Source organism: Castor canadensis, chromosome 6 (genome assembly GCF_047511655.1).
Source record: "Castor canadensis chromosome 6, mCasCan1.hap1v2, whole genome shotgun sequence".
NCBI classification, from domain to species: Eukaryota; Metazoa; Chordata; class Mammalia; order Rodentia; family Castoridae; genus Castor; species Castor canadensis.
In genome coordinates this window covers 111,195,168-111,217,680 of record NC_133391.1, presented here as the reverse complement: position 1 = coordinate 111,217,680, position 22,513 = coordinate 111,195,168, and the positions used below count along the sequence as shown (strand labels likewise).

Sequence of the window (22,513 nt, the reverse complement as noted above, 5' to 3'; positions counted from 1 at the left end):
TGCACAGGAAATCAATGTGAGTCAACTCCCTGTATAGCTATCCTTATCTCAACTAGCAAAAACCCTTGTTCCTTCCTATTATTGCTTATACTCTCTCTTCAACAAAATTAAAGTTCAGGGCAAAAAAGTTTCTGCTGGGTATTGAGGGGGTGAGTTGGAGAGGGAGGGGGTGGAATGGGTGGTAAGGGAGGGGGTGGGGGCAAGGAGGAGAAATGACCCAAGCATTGTATGCACATGTGAATAATAAAATAATAAAAATTATAAAGAAAAAAAAAAGAATGTCCAGAAAGTAATGGAAAGAATATCCTGTACTAAAAGATGCTATCTGAACACAAATTATTTCAGGAAAATAGGGAATGATACTTTTCTATCCATACAGGTAAACCACAACACAGTCCCTTACACAGTGACATGAGATCACCAACAAAGCAAAACTTAATTTGGATTCAATTTCTATAGGAAACTTTTAAAGATAAATATTGAATTTACTAATATTAAAGCAGTATGCACTTTAATTGACATTTTCTTTTTCCATTTTACAATCTTTAGGAAATGTAAGTACTTTTGATAATGTGCAACATGGCAATTTAATCTAAATATAAATATAGATAAATACATTTTAAAATTAACAATTTTCTAAAAGAATTGATTGCTAAAATTAATGAAGTCTTTATTATTATTACTATACTGATTAATGATGAAGCTTACCAATGATTCATACATCATATATTTTCAAATTATCTTCATTTCCTTCTAATTTTTTTCTGGTACTAGAGATGGAACCTAGGGCCTTGTATGTGGTTGACAAGCACTTTACCACTGAATTATATTCCAGCCTTCATTTCATTCCATTTTAAGCTAAATATCAATGACTGAGTTATCAAAATTATGACCAATAATTCCAGAGTGGGAGCCACTGACAGAAATGTAAAACATCTGACACAGCTCAACACCTTCTTTATACCCTGGGTCACTAGAGGTACCCAAACTTTCAAAGTAATAGCAAAGGTAAAGGTTAATATGGGGAAAACATAGAGAATGGCTAAAGGCAGAACTCACATGGGGCTGCCCTCAAAACACCAATTACATATGACACACACACACTTAAACCCACTGTTCTTCAATATTCACACACATGCTCACAGATGCCATAGGTGACAGAATGGAAAAGTCAATAATGAAGTTCCAGAATTCAAAATCTATTAATTTGCAGTTCTAATAGAGTCAAATCTCTTTCTTCCAGGTTTCAAGAATTCTATAATAATTTAGATGTGGCCAGTTCTACAATTCAACCTTTTTACCTACTAAAAGGAAGGAAGGAGTGGGAGAATTCCACTTACTTTTTACTTTGCACATGATTATAACAAAAGTGAATTTTGTATTATCAAAAAAATATGCAGTTGGGGGGAATTAAAGATACATGAAAATGAAAAAATACAGAAAAATGTGAAACTGCTGACTGTCCCTCAAAAAAATCAAATTTGAAAACAATGAAGAACTGAGAAAATAGGATAAGCCTTCAATACAATGACAAAAAGCTAATATGCTTAGCATAAGGAATGTGAATAAAATGACATCCCAGAGAATACGAAGGCCTTAATTTTTAAATAATGAGCAATATATGAAAATAAAAATTTAAATAAGAATGGTTACTTTGAGTCAGTAAGTAACAAAAATAGTTACTTTGAGTCAGTAACGAAATGCTCAATCACCTAGTCATAAAAGTATTTCAAAATTTCACTAATGAGTGCTAAGGATTTTTAACATGTTAAACTATTCAATGCATATAAGGTTAAATATAGCATTTTAAATGATACAACTTTTCAGGAAAATATCATGGCAAGGTAAAAAGATAATTTACTAAGTGAAAAAGTATAGAACAGCTTTATAGTATATGTCCTTCTATATTACATGCATATTCATCCAGAGATATTTTATATACACACGAAGATCAGAACAGTGTCACTCACATGCTTCCCATTCTTGCAAAATTATTTGAGTTAAAACAATACTTTTACTGCAGGATTTTTTCATAGGGACTGGGGCCCTGGCATAAGAGGGAGACTTTTTTTATTGCATGACTCTTCTCTTAGTTGATTATTTCTCCTTGGCTTACATTATTTATTTTAAAAGAAATAAGCAAGTTTTAATAAATAATAAATCTTTTATATTCTTTGCCCAATGGTTTTATTATAAAATATTGTCCTAACTGAATCAGAAATTCAAAGTATTTTTAATTATGGTTGTGGAAAATTATAGCACTGAAAAATTGATAACCTAAATATCTGATTAAAAAAGAATAATTAGATTGTTATATAGACATGTGATGGAAAAATATATTTTTTGAAAAATGTGAAATGGAAAAAACACACATAATTCATTGTTAAAAGTTGTAAAATCCCAAAATATTGTGTATGAATGTGTATAGATAAAACGGAAGAAAATACATGTTAATACTACTAGTAGAAAATTAATAAAAACATGAAGTGATGGATGAAGGTCAACTAGCAAGAATGGCTCAGAGAAACTAATCTAAAAACAATAAAACCAATATCTAGAGCTGAGGGCAAATATCCCCAATGCCTCCCACAGAATGCACAATTCTCCAGCTAACAATCATCAGGGTAGCCTGTGACTCCAGTATAAGATTAAATTTTATGCTACTCCTACTGAACAAAAATCAAGTATTTAGCTACATAAAAATATTAAGCATGATATATTTTCCCAATTTGTTACCCAACTTAATCTTGGTCAGGTTTTTTAACATAGGAGGGTAGTTAGATATTTTTATTGTATTTTTTTGACAGTAGAATTGCAACTCTATTTTGATAGTTTTATTTGTAGTAAACAACATGTTTTTATAAAGATAGACATTTCTGGATGGCTAAATCAAGCTTATTACCTCATATATTTACCTTTTTGTGGTGACAACACATCAAATCTACTCTCTTAGTAACTTCCAAGTATGTAATACATTGCTTTAACTACAGTCACCATGTTTTACAATAGATTCCCTGAATGTATTCCCCCTATCTAACCTAACTTTTGTAACTTTTGGCCAACACATCAACAATGTCCCCATTCCCAGTTCCTGATAACCACCATGCTACTTTTACTTCTGTGAGTTTGACTTTTTTAGATTCCACATATAAGTGAGATCATATGGTATGTCTTTCTTTGCCTGGTTTATTTCACTTAATATAATGGCATCCAGGTTAATCCACATTGTCACAAATGACAGGATTTTCTTCTTTGTTTAAGGCTAAAGACTATTTCATGTGTGCATCTATACCACATTTTCTTTATCCATGCATTCACTGATGAACACTTAGGCTATCTCCATCTGTTGGGTGTTATCAATAACACTGAAAGGAACAAGGGAATGCACATATCTCTTTGATATACGGAGTTCATTCCCTTTGAATATGTAGCCAGTAGTAGAATTGCTGGATCATATAATAATTCTATTTTTAATTTTTTGAGGAATCTCCATACTATTTTTCCATAATAGCTATCATAATTTACAGTCCCACTAACATACAAGAGATTCCTTTCCATGCATCCTTGCCAACACTATTAGTTTCCTTTTTGATACTAGCCATTCTAACAGGTCTGAAATGATATCTCATTGTAGTTTGAACTTACATTTCACTGATGATTAGTGATGTACATTTTTTAAAAATATTTGTTCACTATTTGTAGGTTTTTGAGAAATGTACATGCAGATCCTTTGCCTATTTCTTAATCAGTTTATTTACAGTTTTACTATTAAATTAATTATAATTTATCAGATGTTTGTCTTTCAAATATTTTCTTCCATTCTATAGGTTATTTCTTCACTCTGTTGATTGTTTCTTTTGTTCTAAAATAATTTTTAGTTTCACGCAATCTCATTAGTCTAGCTTTGCCTTTGTTGTCTGTGCTTTTGGAGTCATATCCACGATTATCATTGCTAAAATCAATGTCAGAAGCTGTCCCCTTGTTTTCTTCTATAAATTCTACAGTTTAGGTCTTACATTTAAATCTTTAAATCTATTTTGAGTTGACTTTTGTATATGATGTGAGAGGAGGATCTAATTTCATTCTTCTGCATGTGGATATCCAGTTTTGATAGCCCATTTATTTGCAAGAATAGCATTTCCTCATTGTACATTCTTGGCATCTTTGTTAAAAGTCAGCTGACCATAAATGTGTAGATTTATTTCTGAGTTCCCTATTCTATTCTATATATCTATCCATTTGTTTTTATTCTAGTTATACCATGCTGTTTTGATTATCATAGTTTTATAGTATATTTTGAATTTAAAAAGTATGATGCCTCCAACTTTATTCTTTTTGCTCAAAATTTATTTGACTATTCAGGTTCTTTCGTGGTTCCATACAAATCTTAGGATTTCTTCTCTATTTCTGTAAAAACAATAATTGAAATTTTGATAGGGATTGCAATGAATCTGTAGATCACTTTGGGTAGTATACACATTTGTGAAAATTAATTCTTCCAATCTTCCACATATAAATAAAACATGAATACTGCCTATAGTTCAGAGCTAATTCCTCTTTCTATATAAATATATGTATATATGTTAATATGTATGTATATATAATTTAGCTATGTGAAACAAATTATATTTCACAAAAGTTAATCAATAAAAATTACCTAATTTTTTAAATCCATGAATACCAGACATTTTTCTTATTTATGCTTTTTTCCAATTTCCTTCATTAATATTTTATAATTAAAACTCCAAGGTATTTGGCTATATAAAAATATTAAACTTCCAATATATTTTATATTTTACAATTTGTTGTCTGAGTCTTTGTCAGGTTTTTGTGAGTGAGGGAGAGACACAAAGATATTTTTCTTATTTTTAAATATGAAAATACCAATATGAAAAGAAAAACATGGAGCCTTTTTTTATAATGGATACAGGCAGTAACAAATGTCACAACTTATTTCAAACCATGGAAAACATTAAACCTCGATGGTAAACAAAGAAATATATGAAAACATTGAGATTTAACTTCTCACTTAAAATACATAACATGCAATGAAATGGATGAACAATGCTAATGATAATAAGCTGACACAATTCTTTATAAATCTACTTTGGCAATAAATAAATCAAGAACTTTCAAAACAAAAACTTCATATACTTTCCCCCAATAATTCTATTACTGGGAGCCTAAAGAAATTATCCTAAATGTAGAAAGCCTTTATGCACAAAAATTTTAACCAATAAATACATAAAACAATTTTTTAAAAAATTGGTTGAATTTATACTAAAGGTTTCATATTAATTTAATTTTTACAACTATAATTAAAAATTTAGATTCAATAAACACTTAACTGACTTCTTTCTAATTAGTAAACTTTAAAATATGAGAAAATACCACTGCCACAGTACCAAAAAAATTATTTCAAATTTACTAATTTTAACAAACATGAATTATTACCCTTCACCTGAACATGCTTACTAGTAGGTATTATCTAATGACACTAGGACAAATTAGCTTTTAGCTAATTAGGCATCTATAATAAAGACTATCACTTAAGAATCTAATTATGGCAAATTTGCAAATATCTTTGTAAATGAACAAATTTATAGTTGGGAAAAGATCAAAGGCCTTACCTCACTTGTTTCTTTTTATAATCTCGTTGTCTAATTTGAGGTTAAATGTCTTCCCCTGAATGAAACTGTAGAAAATAAGGAACTATAGGCAAAATGTGAAAATGAAAGCTTCATTTTTCATAAGGTTAACTTTCTAATACGATTTCCACACTACTCATAAATAAAAGGTAAATGCTGCCTATCATTCAGAGCTAATTCCTAACTCTCTCTTGTTCTACAAACATATGGATGTATGTCAATATGTATATGTGTATGATCCAGATACATAAAATAAACCATCATTTCACAAAAATCAGCTAATAAAAATGGCCTAATTTTTAAAAATTTGAGTCCATACTACAGTAAAATTGATAGGACTTTATATCATAAAAAGGATTTTTTTTAACCTTGTGGCTAGAATTCATCAAGAGTTTGTTCTAAGCTGGGCACAGTGGCTCACACATGTAATCCTCCCTACTCAAGAGCAGAGACTGGGAGGAGGACTGAGGTTCAAGGCCAGCAGGTAGGAACAGAGGAGTCTGAGAGGCCCCATTCCAACCAGTATAAACCTGGATGTGGTAGCATGTGCCTGTCATTCCAGCCATGGTGGGAAACATAAGTAGGAGGATCATGGTCCAGGCCAGCCTGGGCATAAAAGTAACACCCTATTCAGAAAAAAAAAAAGCAAAAAGCGTTGAGGGTATGATTCAAGTGATAGAGTGTCTGGCAAGCATAATGCACTGAGATAAAACCCCAGTATCGCCAATAAATAAATAAGTTTGCTTTACATTATGCATGCTTTTTGTGGTAATATATTATTTAAAACTTGTAAAACTTTTCAAGAAAATATAATGTATAGCATTTGTAGATACCATTTAATTACACCTTACAGAAGTCCTGTGAGGTAGACAAAGTTATGAACTACACATATATATCATTAGGTAAGTGCCTATGCAATGAAAAGTCCAATTCCCATTAAATGATCTTGTCTATCAACTTGACTATAATACTATAATTAATATCTTATATCTACTTTTCTATTAGGTCCATCTACTACCTATTAAAGAAGCTCCATTTTGTAATCTATCCTTCTAATATTACAAAAAGATGAAGAGCTAAAACTGAAAGGCAAGAAGAGTAGCCATTTAATATGGAAAAATATTAACCCATCCAGAATGTCAGTGATGAGAATGGTTTTGTTTGCATTTTGGCATATCTTTCACTTAGCAAGGGAAAAGAAAAGATTGAATAAACATAAAGCTGAAAAATTAATGGATCTCTTTTTGTGATTTTAAAATTCTTTTGGTTAATATATGCGCAGACAGAGGAGAGGTGGATAGAATTTTGTTCCTAATTTGTCTTGAAATTAAAGTACTAAAATCACTTTGTCTTACTTATTACCATCTCTAGCATCTTCAATCATAGATATTTGATAAATATTTTTAAATGAATGAATGACTTTCTTAGACCAGACATGGCACTTATAGAATATTTTGGTTTCATTCACTCAAGGCATTCAAGGCAGAAGTGTAAGATTTCCTTGTAGGTATCTATTTTAGCATACTATCCCCTCAGAATCCTTAAGCTCTGACCTCTTGAAAAAATTATATACTGTTCCACAACATAAAAGATACCACAATAATTCCTTTACACTGATTCTTAATCTGTATATGCAAAGAATAACTTTTAAAAAGAAATAAATTGGCCCATTATGTATGGTATATTTTAGGAGTTTTATTTGTTGTTATTTTAAAAAGATCCTCAAAAGCCACTAACCTCTTCCTCTCCTCTTTATTCTCTTTTAAGATAAAATAAAGAAAGGCAGGGAACAACTTTTAAAGGATGGTAGAAAGATATGGGAGATGTATTTTAGAAAAACGGTCTAGCTGTTGTCATTTATTACTGATGAGGTTTTTTTTAATCAAAAATCTTGCATCTAAATTCTACTTCCCATCCTTTGACTTTTAATCTCAACATCAGTGACCATGGAAGGCTCAGCTATAGAGAATTTAGGACAGATTAAGTTCCTTAATGGTCTTTCAGAGACACAAGAGACATCTCTTACTTCTGAGCCACAGTATAATTCCAGTGCTCAATGACATACATCAGTGTCCAAAGATGATTCCTAGTTGATAAAATGCCAATAGTTAGCTGGACTACAGCTAGCTAAAGAGTTGCAAGAAGAATTTGGCAGCCACTGAGAAGCTACTTGTGGGAAAATAAGCAGTTATTAGCAGTGAAACTACATCAGCCTGGTGTTAAGGAGGTATGAAAAATTAGAAATCTATTTCCATCATTGTCTTTTTAAAGTTCCCCACCATTAACAGTTAGGCTATAAAACAGATTTAGATTATCAAAAACTCTATGAAACCACACAATAATACTAATACCTAACCTTTGTTTCAATCATATTTTCAAATTCTATTCCTTTACATTCTTAGCATCAGTTAACATAGATAGGGACACCAATGAAAGATTTAACAATTAGATGGATAACCAAGCATAAAAAATTATTTTACTGATGTCTCATTGATATCTTATAGACTACTAATGCTAGAATTAAATAACTTGATGTGCCCAGAAATAGAAAAACTGGCCTAAAGCAGATAGGTGTAAATTCAAAATTAAAATGTTTTCTATCAACTTTAGAAAACTAAAAGTGCAAAGAAAAAAATAAGAATTAACTTTAAAAAGAACCAATTAAATTAACAGTTCATAGAAATACATTTATTCATAAAATTTTCATCTAATCTTTAAACTAAGTTGTATACATAAGAAGCATTGTATTGGGTGCACTTGAACAGAGTATTTACCTCAGATCAAATTGAAGCTTAAACATAGGCTCCCACTTTCTGCGGAAACTTGACATAACAGAGTCATAGTCTACTTGCTATCTGTGTTATCCTCAGAAAGCAGATTGTCCTTTATGTCCACTCAAACACTAGCAGTATCATAATACACGTCGACCAATCTTGAAGTCTTCCCACACTTTATTTCAGTGATTTAACACCAAAATTAACACCAGACACCAGATTTCCACTTGTGTCATGAAGGAGTGGGACTGTAAATAACAAGTTATTTACATCCTGTTGTAAATAACTAGGAACAGGGTATAAAATAAGAAACAACTGATTATAGACAAGGACAACAAGCAGTGCAGACCTATCATAACTGAGAATAGAAAAACAAAATAGGTTGAATCCTACCCCTTTCTTACCTTTCTGCCTTGAGGCACATTCCAGAACATAGCACAAGGGAAGAAGAAACCCTAAGACAAAAGAGCAGTCTCTTGGGTTAGGATCAAGATATCAAATTGGAGGAGGTTGAGGAAGTTGAAATTTGTGGAGCAAAGTATCAGAAAGGAGGGAGCTATACACACACACACAAAAAAAAAAAAACTCCATAATCTGCCCAGCAATCCTTTTGTACACATAGAGGGTGAAACTCCACTACAGCACACAGTGCTGGGAAACCACTGACTACTCAGAATAGAAAGACTTCAATGAACACCAGGAGCATTCAGCAGAGATCCTTAGGGTCACATTTCAGAAGTAGTGCTAAATTAGCCTTAGAGTAAAAGCTATCATAGATTCCCCCTAACTATGGTGGGTAATTTTAACAACCCCAAACAAGCTTTTGATAATATCTATAAGTAGGCAGATCAAGATAGCTAAAAAGTAGCTATAAATAAAGATAAGTAGCCTCCCACTTCTGAGTCCTGCCAGAAAGTGATACAAAGTATAAAATCAAAAAATACTAAAATGACTTCTAGGTGGGTGAAAGACTAAAAAATTAATAAAATTGTATTCAATTGCTATCACTACAGGGAGAAAAAGTTCGAAGCACTAAGAAAAGTCAATATAATGACAAAAATTATTTCCATATTAAGCATTTTTATCTTGTGACATTCTGAAGAGTTCACAATTTTCTGGCAGGTTATATATTTAATTCTGAAATAAGATCAATAGAAGGGAAAAATTCACTTAAAGAATTATAGAGATTACAAAATGTCCTCGAACAATTACTTTATCAAAGGACGCTTATAGTTATATTTAGAGTCAATTTGAGATATACGTAACTTTTGATAAACTAATACTATAACTGGTAATGAATTAATTTTCCCCAGATTCAGAAAATGAGCACTGACTTCTTTGTGCTGGGACAGCACAGTGCATATGGAGATTTCTCTAACGTCAATTAATATTGGTAGAAGTTTCCTAAGAGCTAAATACAAATTAATAAACACAATGTATCAATTCTGCACCACCCAACTGATACTTAGATATAGGGGTTTTAAAAACAACAACAAAAAGAAATTTTTCTTAAATAAATTTTCATTTATAACCTTTATGGCAGGTAAATATTTTTGTTGCATTCAAATATGAACATAAATACTCATTATGCCCAAATATTCTTAAGTAGCTTAAATATGATTAGGTTATGAGATTTTATCCAGCTGAACTATTTTAACCCAGAATGAATTTTCCTTAAGAAAAAAGGAAAGAAACTAAGTGTAATGGTAAGGCTTTATTTTCACTTTTGAAAATAACCATGTTAAATTTATGTTCCAATTCATGAACAACTGATTTCATATTTCATAATACTCAATTTTGATTATTTTTAACTAGTTAAGTCATTATTTAAATGTCTTTTCCTCATCTTCATTGCATATCAGCACTTCTATAAGAAACAGGAAAATACAGCACAGAAGTTCATAAAAACAGTCAAATGACATTGTCTTTTTATAGAAAATTATTGGAATATATATTTGAAATTAATATCTTTACTGAAGGTCTTATTAAATTTTATATTATATTTATTCAAATTCCAACAATTTGTACAGAAAATTTTGAGGCAGGGGAAAAAAGAATTACTTTTGCAAATCATTTCCTAAAGGAATAATTTTGAAAAGTAAAAAATTATCATAAGAATCTTGAAGCTGTTTAAACTTTGGATAGTACAACTCTCCCTCTGGATTTTGTGAAGGACTTTTATGATAGTTTTACAGTTAGCAAAAAAAAAAAAAGAAAAGAAAGAAGGAAGAAGAAGAAATAACCTATATATCCAAATCTATTAAATTATGTTACAGTATTTGGCCATTTATGCATAAAATAATGGAAGCATATAGAATAAACTGTTACAAAGTAATTGCAGTAACACCAGATGCTGGCAAGAATGTAAAGCAACAGAGTCTTCCATTCATTGGGGGTGGAAATGCAAAATACTACCACAACTTTGGAAGACAGTTTAGCTCTTCTTACAAAACAAAACATACTCTTTTCATCCAGCAATTGTGCTCCTTAGTATTTACCTAAAGAAACTGAAAAATTCTGTCCAGAAGAAGTCCTATTGTTTACAGCAACTTTATTTTATAACTGCCAAAACTTGGAGGCAACCAACATGATCTTCTGTAGATAAATGGAGAAATAAGTGGTTCATGCAGACAATAGATATTATTCAGAGCTAAAATTTAAATGCATATTACTAAAAGAAAGAAGTCAACCTGAAAAGACTATATACTATATGATCCAACTATATGACATTTTGGAAAGGACAAAACTGTAGGTATAATAAGAATAGTAATAGCTGCCAGGTGTTGGGGTAGGGACGAATGAAACAAAGAACGCAGAAGATTCTCAGTGTAGTGAAACTACTCTGTAAGTACAATGGTATTTACCATACTACATTAGTTCAAGCCCACAGAATACATACCACAAAGAGTGAGCACTAATATAAACTGTGGACTTTGGTTGATAATGATGTGTCAATACAGGTTCATCCTTGTAACAAATGTGGCCACACTGGTGTGGGCATATTGATAATGGGAAGGCAATGCATATGTGGGGATAATACCTGTACCATCTACTCAATTTGCTTTGAACCTAAAAAAAACAAAATTTGTTTTAAAATAGCTATGACAGTAGGTAATGGGGAGTCCTACTTCTCTATACTTTTCTGTGTGTTGCAAATCCTCTATGATCAAGGAAAAAATATTTTAAAATATAGTCATGAGTTTATATCTCTAAGCTATTATAAATTATCATCTATTTACATGTAAACATTTTCCTTAAGGAAAATGAACAGTAACAGTTTAACAATAAGTATGTCATTATAACCCAGAAAACATTTTCTTTCTAAATAATGTAAATTATATATTCTGAGAAAATAGGATGAGTAGAAATGCTTTGAAAGCATCCAAATCTTTTTCCCCTGGCAACTAAGCACTGAAAATTGTTAGAATTACTTTCTGGTTTTACCATTTTTATTTTTCTTACATCTTGCTGTTATTTCCCCTTTGATCTTTGCACATGCCATCTTGGACTTATATCTACTGTGCTTTATATTGGACTTTCCTTTTGTACTCACTTTACATTATCTACACCTTCCTAAACCTTGTATTTCAATCCTCCTGTTCATTCCTTACCTCCAGGAAAATTCCAATGCTCCCTTAGCTATGATACATTTGGTGATGTCTTAGGTTGTACCTATTTCATCACTCTCATATTTTAAGCATCCACCTTGATATGCACCATTAAGTAAGGATAGTGTTTACAATTCACTTATTACTTTCCCTAAAGGAATTCTGGAAGAGTATTTCTGATAGCAAATTCAAACAATGTCACTGACCTGTATTTCTTAGGGCACAGAAAGAACAGAAAAGAAATGCTTTTAAGAAAACTCCTATGGACATAGTATCCAGAATTTAAGGTTTTCAAAGGAAAACCTCAACTCAAGAAAATCAGAATAATTTTTCTCTATGATTTTCAGAGGATATAAATATTTGGTAATCATTTTTAAATCATTATTTTTTAAAAGCTCCAAATAAAATAATCAAAATCAAAGGGGATTTCCCCCCAAGTATTTAAGCCATTTTCTAGCCTTATTTCAATATACTTAGACATCAACATTTACTTTTTGAGACCATTCATCTCTTCAGATAAATTTAAGCATCTACCTTGTTTTTTTTAAAAAACTAGTTTGTTACTATTTTATTTTTTATTGTTGTGCTGGGTGGAGTTACACTGTGGCATTTACAAAAGTTTTTACAATATATCAAATATATCATACTTGAATTCACCCCCTTCACCATTCTCCTTTATCCTCCCCCTCACTCATTCCTGGAATAGTTACAACAGATATCATTTTTCCAATAACATACATGTGTACACAGTATTTGCACTATATTCACCCTCCTGCACCATTTCCCAACCTCTTCCCCCTCTCCCACCAGTACCAACTCTCCCTCCCTCCCCCAGGCAGGACCTGTTCTGCCCTACTGCTCTCCAATTTTATAAATGAAAATGATGTTTTCATTTGTTTAATATAGCTACACAAGGAGTTTCCTTGTGACATTTCCATGTATATATGTATTATAACCCAAATTGGTTTATCTTCTCTATTTTTCTTCTTTCTACCTTAATTCCCTTTTTATGGTGGTTTCAACAGATTTAAAAATTCTACATTCCTTCTTGTATAGAAAATACATCATTCTTTGATTAAATAAATAAGATTGACAAACCCCTGGCAAACTTGACTAAAATGAGGAGAGAAAAAACCCAAATCAGCAAAATCAGAAATGCAAAAGGGGAGATAACAACAACCACCACAGAAATCCAGGAAATCATCAGAGACTAAGTTGAGAGCCTATACTCTAACAAATTTGAAAATTTTGAAGAAATGGACAGATTTCTAGATACTTACGACCATCCAAAATTGAACCAAGAGGGTAATATTAATCACCTGAACAGATCTACAACACAAAACAAAATTGAAGCAGCAATTAAGAGTCTCCCAAAAAAGAAAGGTCCAGGACCTGATGGATTCACTACTGAATTCTATCAGATATTTAAAGAAGAACTAATACCAACCCTCCTTAAACTCTTCCAAGAAATAGAAAGGGAAGGAACATTGCCTAACTCATTTTATGAAGCCAATATTACTCTCATCCCAAAACCAGACAAGGATACCTCCAAAAATGTGAACTATAGGCCAATTTCCTTAATGAATATCAATGCAAAAATACTCAATAAAACAATGGCAAAACGAATCCAACAACACATCAGAAAGATCATCCACCATGACCAAGTTGACTTCATCCCAGGGACACAGGGGTGGTTCAACATATGCAAATCTATATATGTAAAACAGCACATTAATAGAAGCAAAGACAAAAACCATTTGATCATTTCAACAGATGCAGAAAGAGTCTTCAACAAGATCCAATACCACTTCATGATAAAAGCTCTAAGAAAATTAGGAATAGAAGAAATGTACCTCAACATTGTAAAGGCTATATCTGACAAACCTACAGCCAACATCATCCTTAACTTGTGAAAAACTGAAACCAATTCTCCTAAAATCAGGAATGCGACAAAGGTGCCCACTCTCCCCACTACTATTCAACATAGTACTGGAATTCCTAGCCAGAGTAATTAGGCAAGAAGAAGAAATAAGGGGAATTCCAAGATGGCGGCTAGAGGGAGGAAGCAGAAAGCGAGCCTCCTATAGTGAAATCTTGGAGAGATGCTGGAGACACACTTTGCAGGCATAATCACTGAGAAAAGGCATAACTTTGACCTCTCCACACCTCCTGCCGGGGCAGAGAATCTCCACTTCAAGTTAAACGGAGAAACCAGGAGGGCTCCCGGGCCACCAGTCACTGGCGCCCAGTCGGCTTGGGAAGACGCAGACCAAGTAAGCTTCACGGTACCGCAGTACTCCCACAGACAAGCCTGGGCCAGAGCAGCATAGCCCGCTGGACAGACTGACCTCCACCCGGGGAAAAAAGAGAAACTGAGTAATAAGCAATAAAAACAAATAAGGCAGGAAAGAGGGTGGGGCGCCCTGACCTGTGAAGATTGGGGGAGGTGAATCCTTCCCAGGACTGTAAATAAACAAGCTGGGAGGGCCAGAGAGCCTCTGGCGGGAGCAGGGGCGCATGCCCAGTAACCAGGAGCGGGAAAGCTAGTGAAAGTGGTGGTGGGAGGAAAACTTCAGAGGAGAGGGGGGAAGACCCACCTCCCACATGAACTGTAAATAAACATGCAGGCCTGAGAAAGGAGGTGCAGTGTCACCTTTCCCAGTGCTTGGAAAGGGGAAAGCTTGTAGCAGAGACTCATGCACAGGAGAAATCTGAGCAAACAAAGCCTGTGGGCCAGGTGAGTGCTAAGCTCACCCCAGAGATCTGCATAAATAACACCTCCAGCAACAGCAGGCAGACAACAGCAGGCAAGCCACAGTTGCAGAAACCATTCTCAGAACTGTCTCCAGACTCTTTTTTTTTTTTTCTTTGACTCCCTACCTTTGATGAGAGAACAACCGAATTACACCTGCAATCTGAAAAACTTACTGAAACTGTATTGCATTTGAACTTGGGACACTTGGTGGGTTTTTTTTTTGTGCTTGTGTGTGTATTTTGTTCTTCTTTATGCGTCCCCTTTGATGAGACAACTACAGAACAACATCTGAGGCACCATCTCCAGGATTGGAGACTGTGAATTCACTGCATTTGAACTTGGAGGTTTTTTTGGGTTTTTTTAAATTTCTATTTTTTCATTTTATTTTAATACATTTTTATAAATAGATTATTCTTTCATTTACTTATTTTTTATTTTTATTCTTATATTTATTTTTTTTTATTTTTGATTTTCAATCCTCTCTCTGTCTCTCCCAAAACTAATGAACCAATAAAGAAATGGGCAAGTGAACTAAACAGAACTTTCTCAAAAGAAGAAATTCAAATGGCCAAAAAACACATGACAAAATGCTGACCCTCTCTAGCAATAAAGGAAATGCTAAGATTCCACCTCACCCATTAGAATAGCCACCATCAGCAACACCACCAACAACAGGTGTTGGCGAGGATGCGGGGATAAAGGAACCCTCTTACACTGTTGGTGGGAATGTAAACTAGTACAACCACTCTGGAAAAAAATTTGGAGGCTACTTAAAAAGCTAGACATTGATCTACCATTTGATCCAGCAATACCACTCTTGGGGATATACCCAAAAGACTGTGACACAGGTTACTCCAGAGGCACCTGCACACCCATGTTTATTGCGGCACTATTCACAATAGCCAAGTTATGGAAAAAGCCAAGATGCCCCACCACTGACGAATGGATTAAGAAAATGTGGTATCCATACACAATGGAATTTTATGCAGCCATGAAGAAGAATGAAATGTTATCATTCGCTGGTAAATGGATGGAATTGGAGAACATCATTCTGAGTGAGGTTAGCCTGTCCCAAAAGACCAAAAATCCTTTGTTCTCCCTCATATGTGGACATTAGATCAAGGAAAAACACAACAATGGGATTGGACTTTGAGCACATGATAAAAGCGAGAGCACACAAGGGAGGTGTGAGGATAGGTAAGACACCTAAAAAATTAGCTAGCATTTGTTGCCCTTAATGCAGAGAAACTAAAGCAGATACCTTAAAAGCAACTGAGGCCAATAGGAAAAGGGGACCAGGAACTAGAGAAAAGGTTAGATCAAAAAGAATTAACCTAGAAGGTAACACACACGCACAGGAAATCAATGTGAATCAATGCCCTGTATAGCTATCCTTATCTCAACCAGCAAAAACCCTTGTTCCTGCTGGGTAGTGAGGGGGTGGGGGGGAGAGGGAGGGGGCAGAGTGGGTGGTAAGGGAGGGGGTGGGGGCAGGGGGGAGAAATGACCCAAGCCTTGTATGCACATATGAATAATAAAAGGAAAAAAAAAAGAAGAAATAAAAGGAATACAAATAGGTAAATAAACTGTCAAAATATCCCTATTTGCAGATGATATGATCCTATACCTTAAAAACCCAAAAAACTCTACCCAAAAACTCTTAGATGCCATAAACAGCTATAGCACAGTGGCAGGATACACAATCAACTTACAAAATCATTAGCTTTTCTATACACCAACAACGAACAAACTGAGAAGGAATATATGGAAACAATTCCATTTACAATAGCCTCAAAAAAAATCAAATACCTGGGAGTAAACTTAACAAAGGATGTGAATGACCTCTACAAGGAAAACTATAAACCTCTGAAGAAAGAGATCGAGGAAGACTACAGAACATGGAGAGATCTCCCATGCTCATGGATTGGTAGAATCAACATAGTAAAAATGGCTATCTTACCAAAAGCAATCTACATGTGTAATGCAATTCCCATCAAAATCCCAATGCCTTTTATCACAGAGATTGAAAAACCTACTGTAAAGTTCATCCAATAGCCAAGGCAATACTCAGCAAAAAAGGCAATGCTGGAGGTATCACAATACCTGACTTCAAACTATATTACAAAGCAATAGCAATAAAAACAGCATGGTACTGTCATAAAAACAGACATGAAAACCAGTGGAACAGAATATAGGACCCAGATATGAATCTACACAACTATACTCACCTCATTTTTGACAAAGGTGCCAAAAATATACAATGGAGAAAAGACAGCCTCTTCAACAAGTGTTGCTGGGAACAGTGGTTATCCATCTGCAAGAAACTGAAACTACATCCATCTCTATCACCCTGAACTAGTATCAACTCAAAATGGATCAAGGACCTTAATATAAGACCAGAAACTCTGAAGTTAGTACAGGAAGGAGCAGGAAACACTCTAGAACCAATAGGTATAGGCAAGGACTTTCTCAATAGAACCCCAGCAGCCCAGCAACTAAGAGAAAGAATGGACAAATGGGACTTCATAAAATTAAAAAGTTCCTGCACAATAAAAGAAATGGTCTCTAAACTGAAGAGACCACTCACAGAGTGGGAGAAAATATTTGCCAGCTACACATCAGACAAAGGACTGATAACCAGAATATAGAGGGAACTTAAGGAACTAAACTCTCCCAAACTCAATGAACCAATAAAGAAATGGGCAAGTGAATGAAACAGAACTTTCTCAAAAAAAGAAATTCAAATGGCAAAAAACACAGGAAAAAATGCTCACCATCTCTGAGGGCCATAAAGGAAATGCAAATCAAAACCACACTAAGATTCCACCTCACCCCTGTTAGAATAGCCATCATTAAAAACACCACTAACAATATACGTTGGCGAGGATATGGGGGAAAAAACCCTCATACACTGCTGGTGGGAATGCAAGCTAGTGCAACCACTCTGGAAAAAAATTTGGAGGCTTCTTAAAAATCTAAACATAGATCTGCCATATGATCCAGTAATCCCACTCCTGGGGCTATACCCAAAGGAATGCAACACATGTTACTCCAAAGGCATCTGCACACCCATGTTTATTGCAGCACTATTCATAATAGCCAAGTTATGGAAACAGCCATGATGCCCCACAATTGATGAATGGATTAAGAAAATGTGGTATTTATACACGATGGAATACTTCTCAGCCATGAAGAAGAATGAAATCTTATCATTTGCAAGTAAATGGATGGAACTGGAGAACATCATCCTGAGCAAGGTTAGCCATGCTCAGAAGACCAAAAATCATATGTTCTCCCTATGGACTTTAGATCTAGGGCAAATACAGCAATGTTGCTGGACTTTGGTCACATGACAAGGGGAGAGCACACACAGGAGGTATGGGGATAGGTAGAAAACCCAAAACATGAAAGCATTTGATGTCCCCAACTCCGGAGGAACTAATATAGAAACCTTAACGCTACAGAGGTCAACATGAGAAGGGGATCAGGAACCAGTGTAAAGATTAGTTAGAGATGAATCAACTTGAGTTGTAACATGACCCAAACAATGTACTCACATGTGAATAAATCAATAAAAAAAGAGAATAAAAAAGAATTTCATACAAAAAAAAAAAGAAAATACATCAATCATATTAACCTTCTTAACTATCTTCTTTTACCCTCCCTCTCTTGTATGTGACCTACCCTTAGCCTGACCGGTTTTCATAATATTGCTGAATTTATATTAGGACTATATTCCACATAGGATAGAAAACAAAGCATCTACTTTGTCCAAAAAGCTAAGATGTAGTGGAAGATTAATTTAGGATGCACTAATGCAGAATTTGTGGCAATATAGTCAAAGAACATATATTTACTTCAAGAAAGAGTTTAACAAATTAGTAGCATAAAGATCATCCTAATCATCTAACGTTAGAAACAAAATGGATTTTCAAATACCCTAAAAAACTTTACAAATACACACTTAATATGCTAATCATCATCAATAATTAAAATAAGCTACTCACACTACTCTAGGTCTTAGTTAAAAAACAAAATGAAGATACAAATCTTGCCCTCAAGTAATTTTCTGACTTGTTAATGAGACAAAACATATAAATAAAAATAAGGTCACTAATACAAGGTAACATATAATGGATATACAGGCAGTAAAACACCAAGAGTTCAGAATAAAAAAAGACTATACAGAAACCTTAAAGCGACAGAGGTCAATATGGGAAGGTTATTGGGAACTAGCAAAAAGGTAAGTTAGAGATGAATCAATTCGGGTTGTAATACACATGTGCATGGAAGCAATGCTAGAAATTTCTCTGTATAGCTATCCTTATCTCAGCTAGCAAAAACGCTTTGTCTCTCTTATTATTGCTTTTGTCTACTCTTAACAAAACTGGAGAAAAGGGCAGAATAGGTTCTGCCTGGAAGCAAGGGGGGTTGGGAGCGGGAGAGGAAGGGTGTGGGGGGCAGGGGGTAGAAATGGTCCAAACAATGTATGCACATGTGAGTAAGTGAATAAAAAAATTATGCAAATTAAAAAAGAAAAAATAAAGATATTCTTGACAAAAGGGTTTTAACTGACAGAGGAAACAGCATTCAAGTTGGGCATTAAGGGAAATGAGATAAGCAGGGAGAAAAGAGGTTTTTTAAAAGCGTAATAGCATGAAAAGATTATCTATACTATATATGACAATGGTTGCCAACATAAAGTTCTCTAAATACCTGAAAGTAATAAAATGATTTCATAAAATAGTATTAAGATATTTTTCTACATATTAATATGACATAGAAAATTTTTATTATTGTATTCTTATTGCTACAAAATAGTAATAGAAACTTGTTTTATGACTTATGATTTCACATATGAAAATAAAATATTAATCAGTAGCAGCTTATACCAATTTTATGAAGAATTTTTCCACATAGTTTTAATTATTTGAACTTATAGTAGAAAAAGCCATATTAGGTGTACTTTAAGTGAAAAGATGTTCATATAGGTGACATTTCCTAATTAAAATTTAGATTACCATGAAAAGCTTTGGAATATAGAAATTCATTTAGTAGCCAAAAATCAAAAGAAAAAACAAAAAAAATCAAATACTGGAAAGTAAAACCTGTATTTTTCAAATTTAGATGAAATCATTCTGATTCTTTAGTGATTTTTATCTAAAAATAAAAATATTAAGTGTATCTCCACATCAGAAGCCAAAACAATCAATAGATAAAAGGAAAAATAAGACAAGGGAAGAAAAATGGAATTAAGCATAACATGACCTGCTAGATATTTAATTTCTAATCAACTGCACTAACAAGTTTTTTGCACTCCTGGGCACCTAAATCAATGAAAACAGAATGAACTAAGATGTCCTGACTTCCCTAAGTCCAGATGAAAATAATAACACTCTGATTTTAGATAAATGATCAGAGTATAATTATTAAATTTGAAAAAACCTAAGGAAATAACTAATATATTTAAATTCCTGAATTAACAATCCAGAAGAATATGGTACTCTGAAACACTGTGCTAAATGCAATAAATTTAACTTAACGTAAATGTAAAAACTTGTATTTAAATTTGAAAAGAAACTTGTATAGAATGACAAATGAGTTCACAGTGTTTGGAGACAGATTTTAGTTGACTGCAAGTTCTATGAATTCATACTGTACTTCACTGCCCAGTTGGAAGAGCTAATTTATACTAAAATGCATTAAAAGATTGTAAGAATTAGAAAAGAAGAATAATCCTAATCAGATGAGGAAGAAAAGAAGACATGAGCAATGGTTGAAAGTGTTAGTGACACACAGCTTGCAAAAAGAAAAGGCTCAAATACTTAGTAACCTGTCAGATATCAGGGACTTGGGATCTTACTTATCATGACTAAAAAGGATTGAACTGAATCAATAGGTTAAAGATAAGAAGGCAATTTTTAACTCAATACCAAAGATTTTTTTAGTAACTATTAGAGCTATTCGAAAATGGTATAGGCTGGGAAATGAACTGTTCTGGGGGATGAGAAATGTGATTGTGTAATCACTGAAGGAGTATTGGTACAAGTGGAAGCTAGGGATATTGTAAGGCTTTACTCATTGAACACACCTTTGGACAAGACTACTTCTTATGTACAAGATTATGCAATCTTATTACCAAAATGTGGCCAGCAGAAATTAATGCCTTCAAGTTCAACAAAGCTAGTTAGCAATGCAGTCGAGATTAGGATGCATAACTCTTGAAGCTTAGTCCATTATATCTAGAAAAACACTGAAAAATTTTAAGAGTCAGTATCTTTGCTCGAAGAAATTGTATTGCCAAGGAAATACTACTTTGTGAAGGACCAAGGGACTATCTCTTCTGTCAAAGTTGAACATAAGGCAACTATTAGTATAATCACTACCACTTTTTCTACTCTGTAATTCTCCTCAAACATTAAAAAGATAAACTGTTTCTCCAGTTCATGGTGCACCATTATTTCAAGGTTTTCAAACTAAAATAAGGTAATATGAAAGCATGTTAACTTTAACCATGGGAAATATCTGGCCCTACAAGACAAGCATTATTTAACTGATTTCATGCCAGTTGGTTCAACAACTAAATTCAGACCAAGTAGAGTTCCAATCAAGAAATAGTAAGTAGTACATCACTATAAAATTCTCATAATATGTAATTTCTAAACATATTTGTTCCTTCTAAATCCCCTTTGTTGCTAGTTTTTCAGTCTTATATTAATTGAATCCCTTTAACCTAATCTATCCTATAATTTTTAAATGTGCTTTCATTCCAAAACAGTTTTAGGGGATAAATTACACTAATATTGATAATTACAAAGCTATCTAAATAGAAAATGTGCTATAATAGGTTCATGGTACTAATGAGAATTACTATTTCATTGTTTTATTGTCATATCAAAATGTGTAATTTAAGAATATAAGTAAAATATTTTAGCAAAGGTCTTTCTCTAATTGACTGCCCTAAATATATGCAAAACTAAATGTGTTTGATAGTAGGTTTACAGAGCAAAGCACAGTCACACGCACAATCTACTCCTCTTTTAGCAATTCTTTTTTCCGTATACAGGTAATGCCCAAGAGAACTACCATGGAAGTTCTGAAACAGCCAATTAACCGTATGTAGGAAACCCTAATAAGCTATTCTCCCTCAACTCACACAGATACAATTTTAATCCCTTCTATAGCACTCTGTAAGCTGCCTCTAGGGTCACTCGACAACTAGTAAGAAACCAAATTTTTAGCTAGACACATTATTCCACTGTTCCTATCACCCTTAAAGCTGGATATATTCACTTGCCTGAAGTTTGGCCAATGAGGTAACAGATTGAAATTGGAAGACTTGAATAAGGAGCTATACAATTCTATATTCCTTCATTCTGCTACCAGATGTGATGCCTAGCATTCCAACCTCCATGTTGGACCACAAAAATGAGACCACTTTAGGAATGCAAGAAAAAAAGGCAGCAGGAGTATCAATCCTAACAACTTCATGAAACTACCATTTATCCCTGGAATCTCAACTTTCAGACTTCTATTTAAGAGAAATAAATTTTAAACTTAGTAGTTTTAAACTTAGTAAAATTTTCTGTTATATACAACCAATCAAGTTCTAACCATGTGATAAGTCAGGCTTACTCTCCATTCTTCCCATTATACGACTTCCATACAACTCTACCCATGCCATCATTAATCTTTGAATTAGTTTACTTCTTTGGTGTGTATGGATTT

General features: G+C 33.5%; 1 protein-coding gene across 17 annotated transcripts in view; it reads right to left on the bottom strand.

The window, feature by feature from the left end:
- The window catches only part of Ssbp2 (single stranded DNA binding protein 2), a 358,415-nt gene that overhangs the window by 238,900 nt on the left and 97,002 nt on the right, over window positions 1-22,513 (bottom strand). For 2 of the 17 annotated variants that reach the window (XM_074077183.1, XM_074077191.1), the window contains exon 1: window positions 5,631-6,706. The exons of the other annotated variants lie outside the window; for them this stretch is intronic. The gene's annotated coding sequence lies outside the window, so the exon portion shown is untranslated. Of the gene's footprint in view, window positions 1-5,630; window positions 6,707-22,513 lie in introns of those variants that run through there. 17 annotated transcript variants of the gene reach the window in all.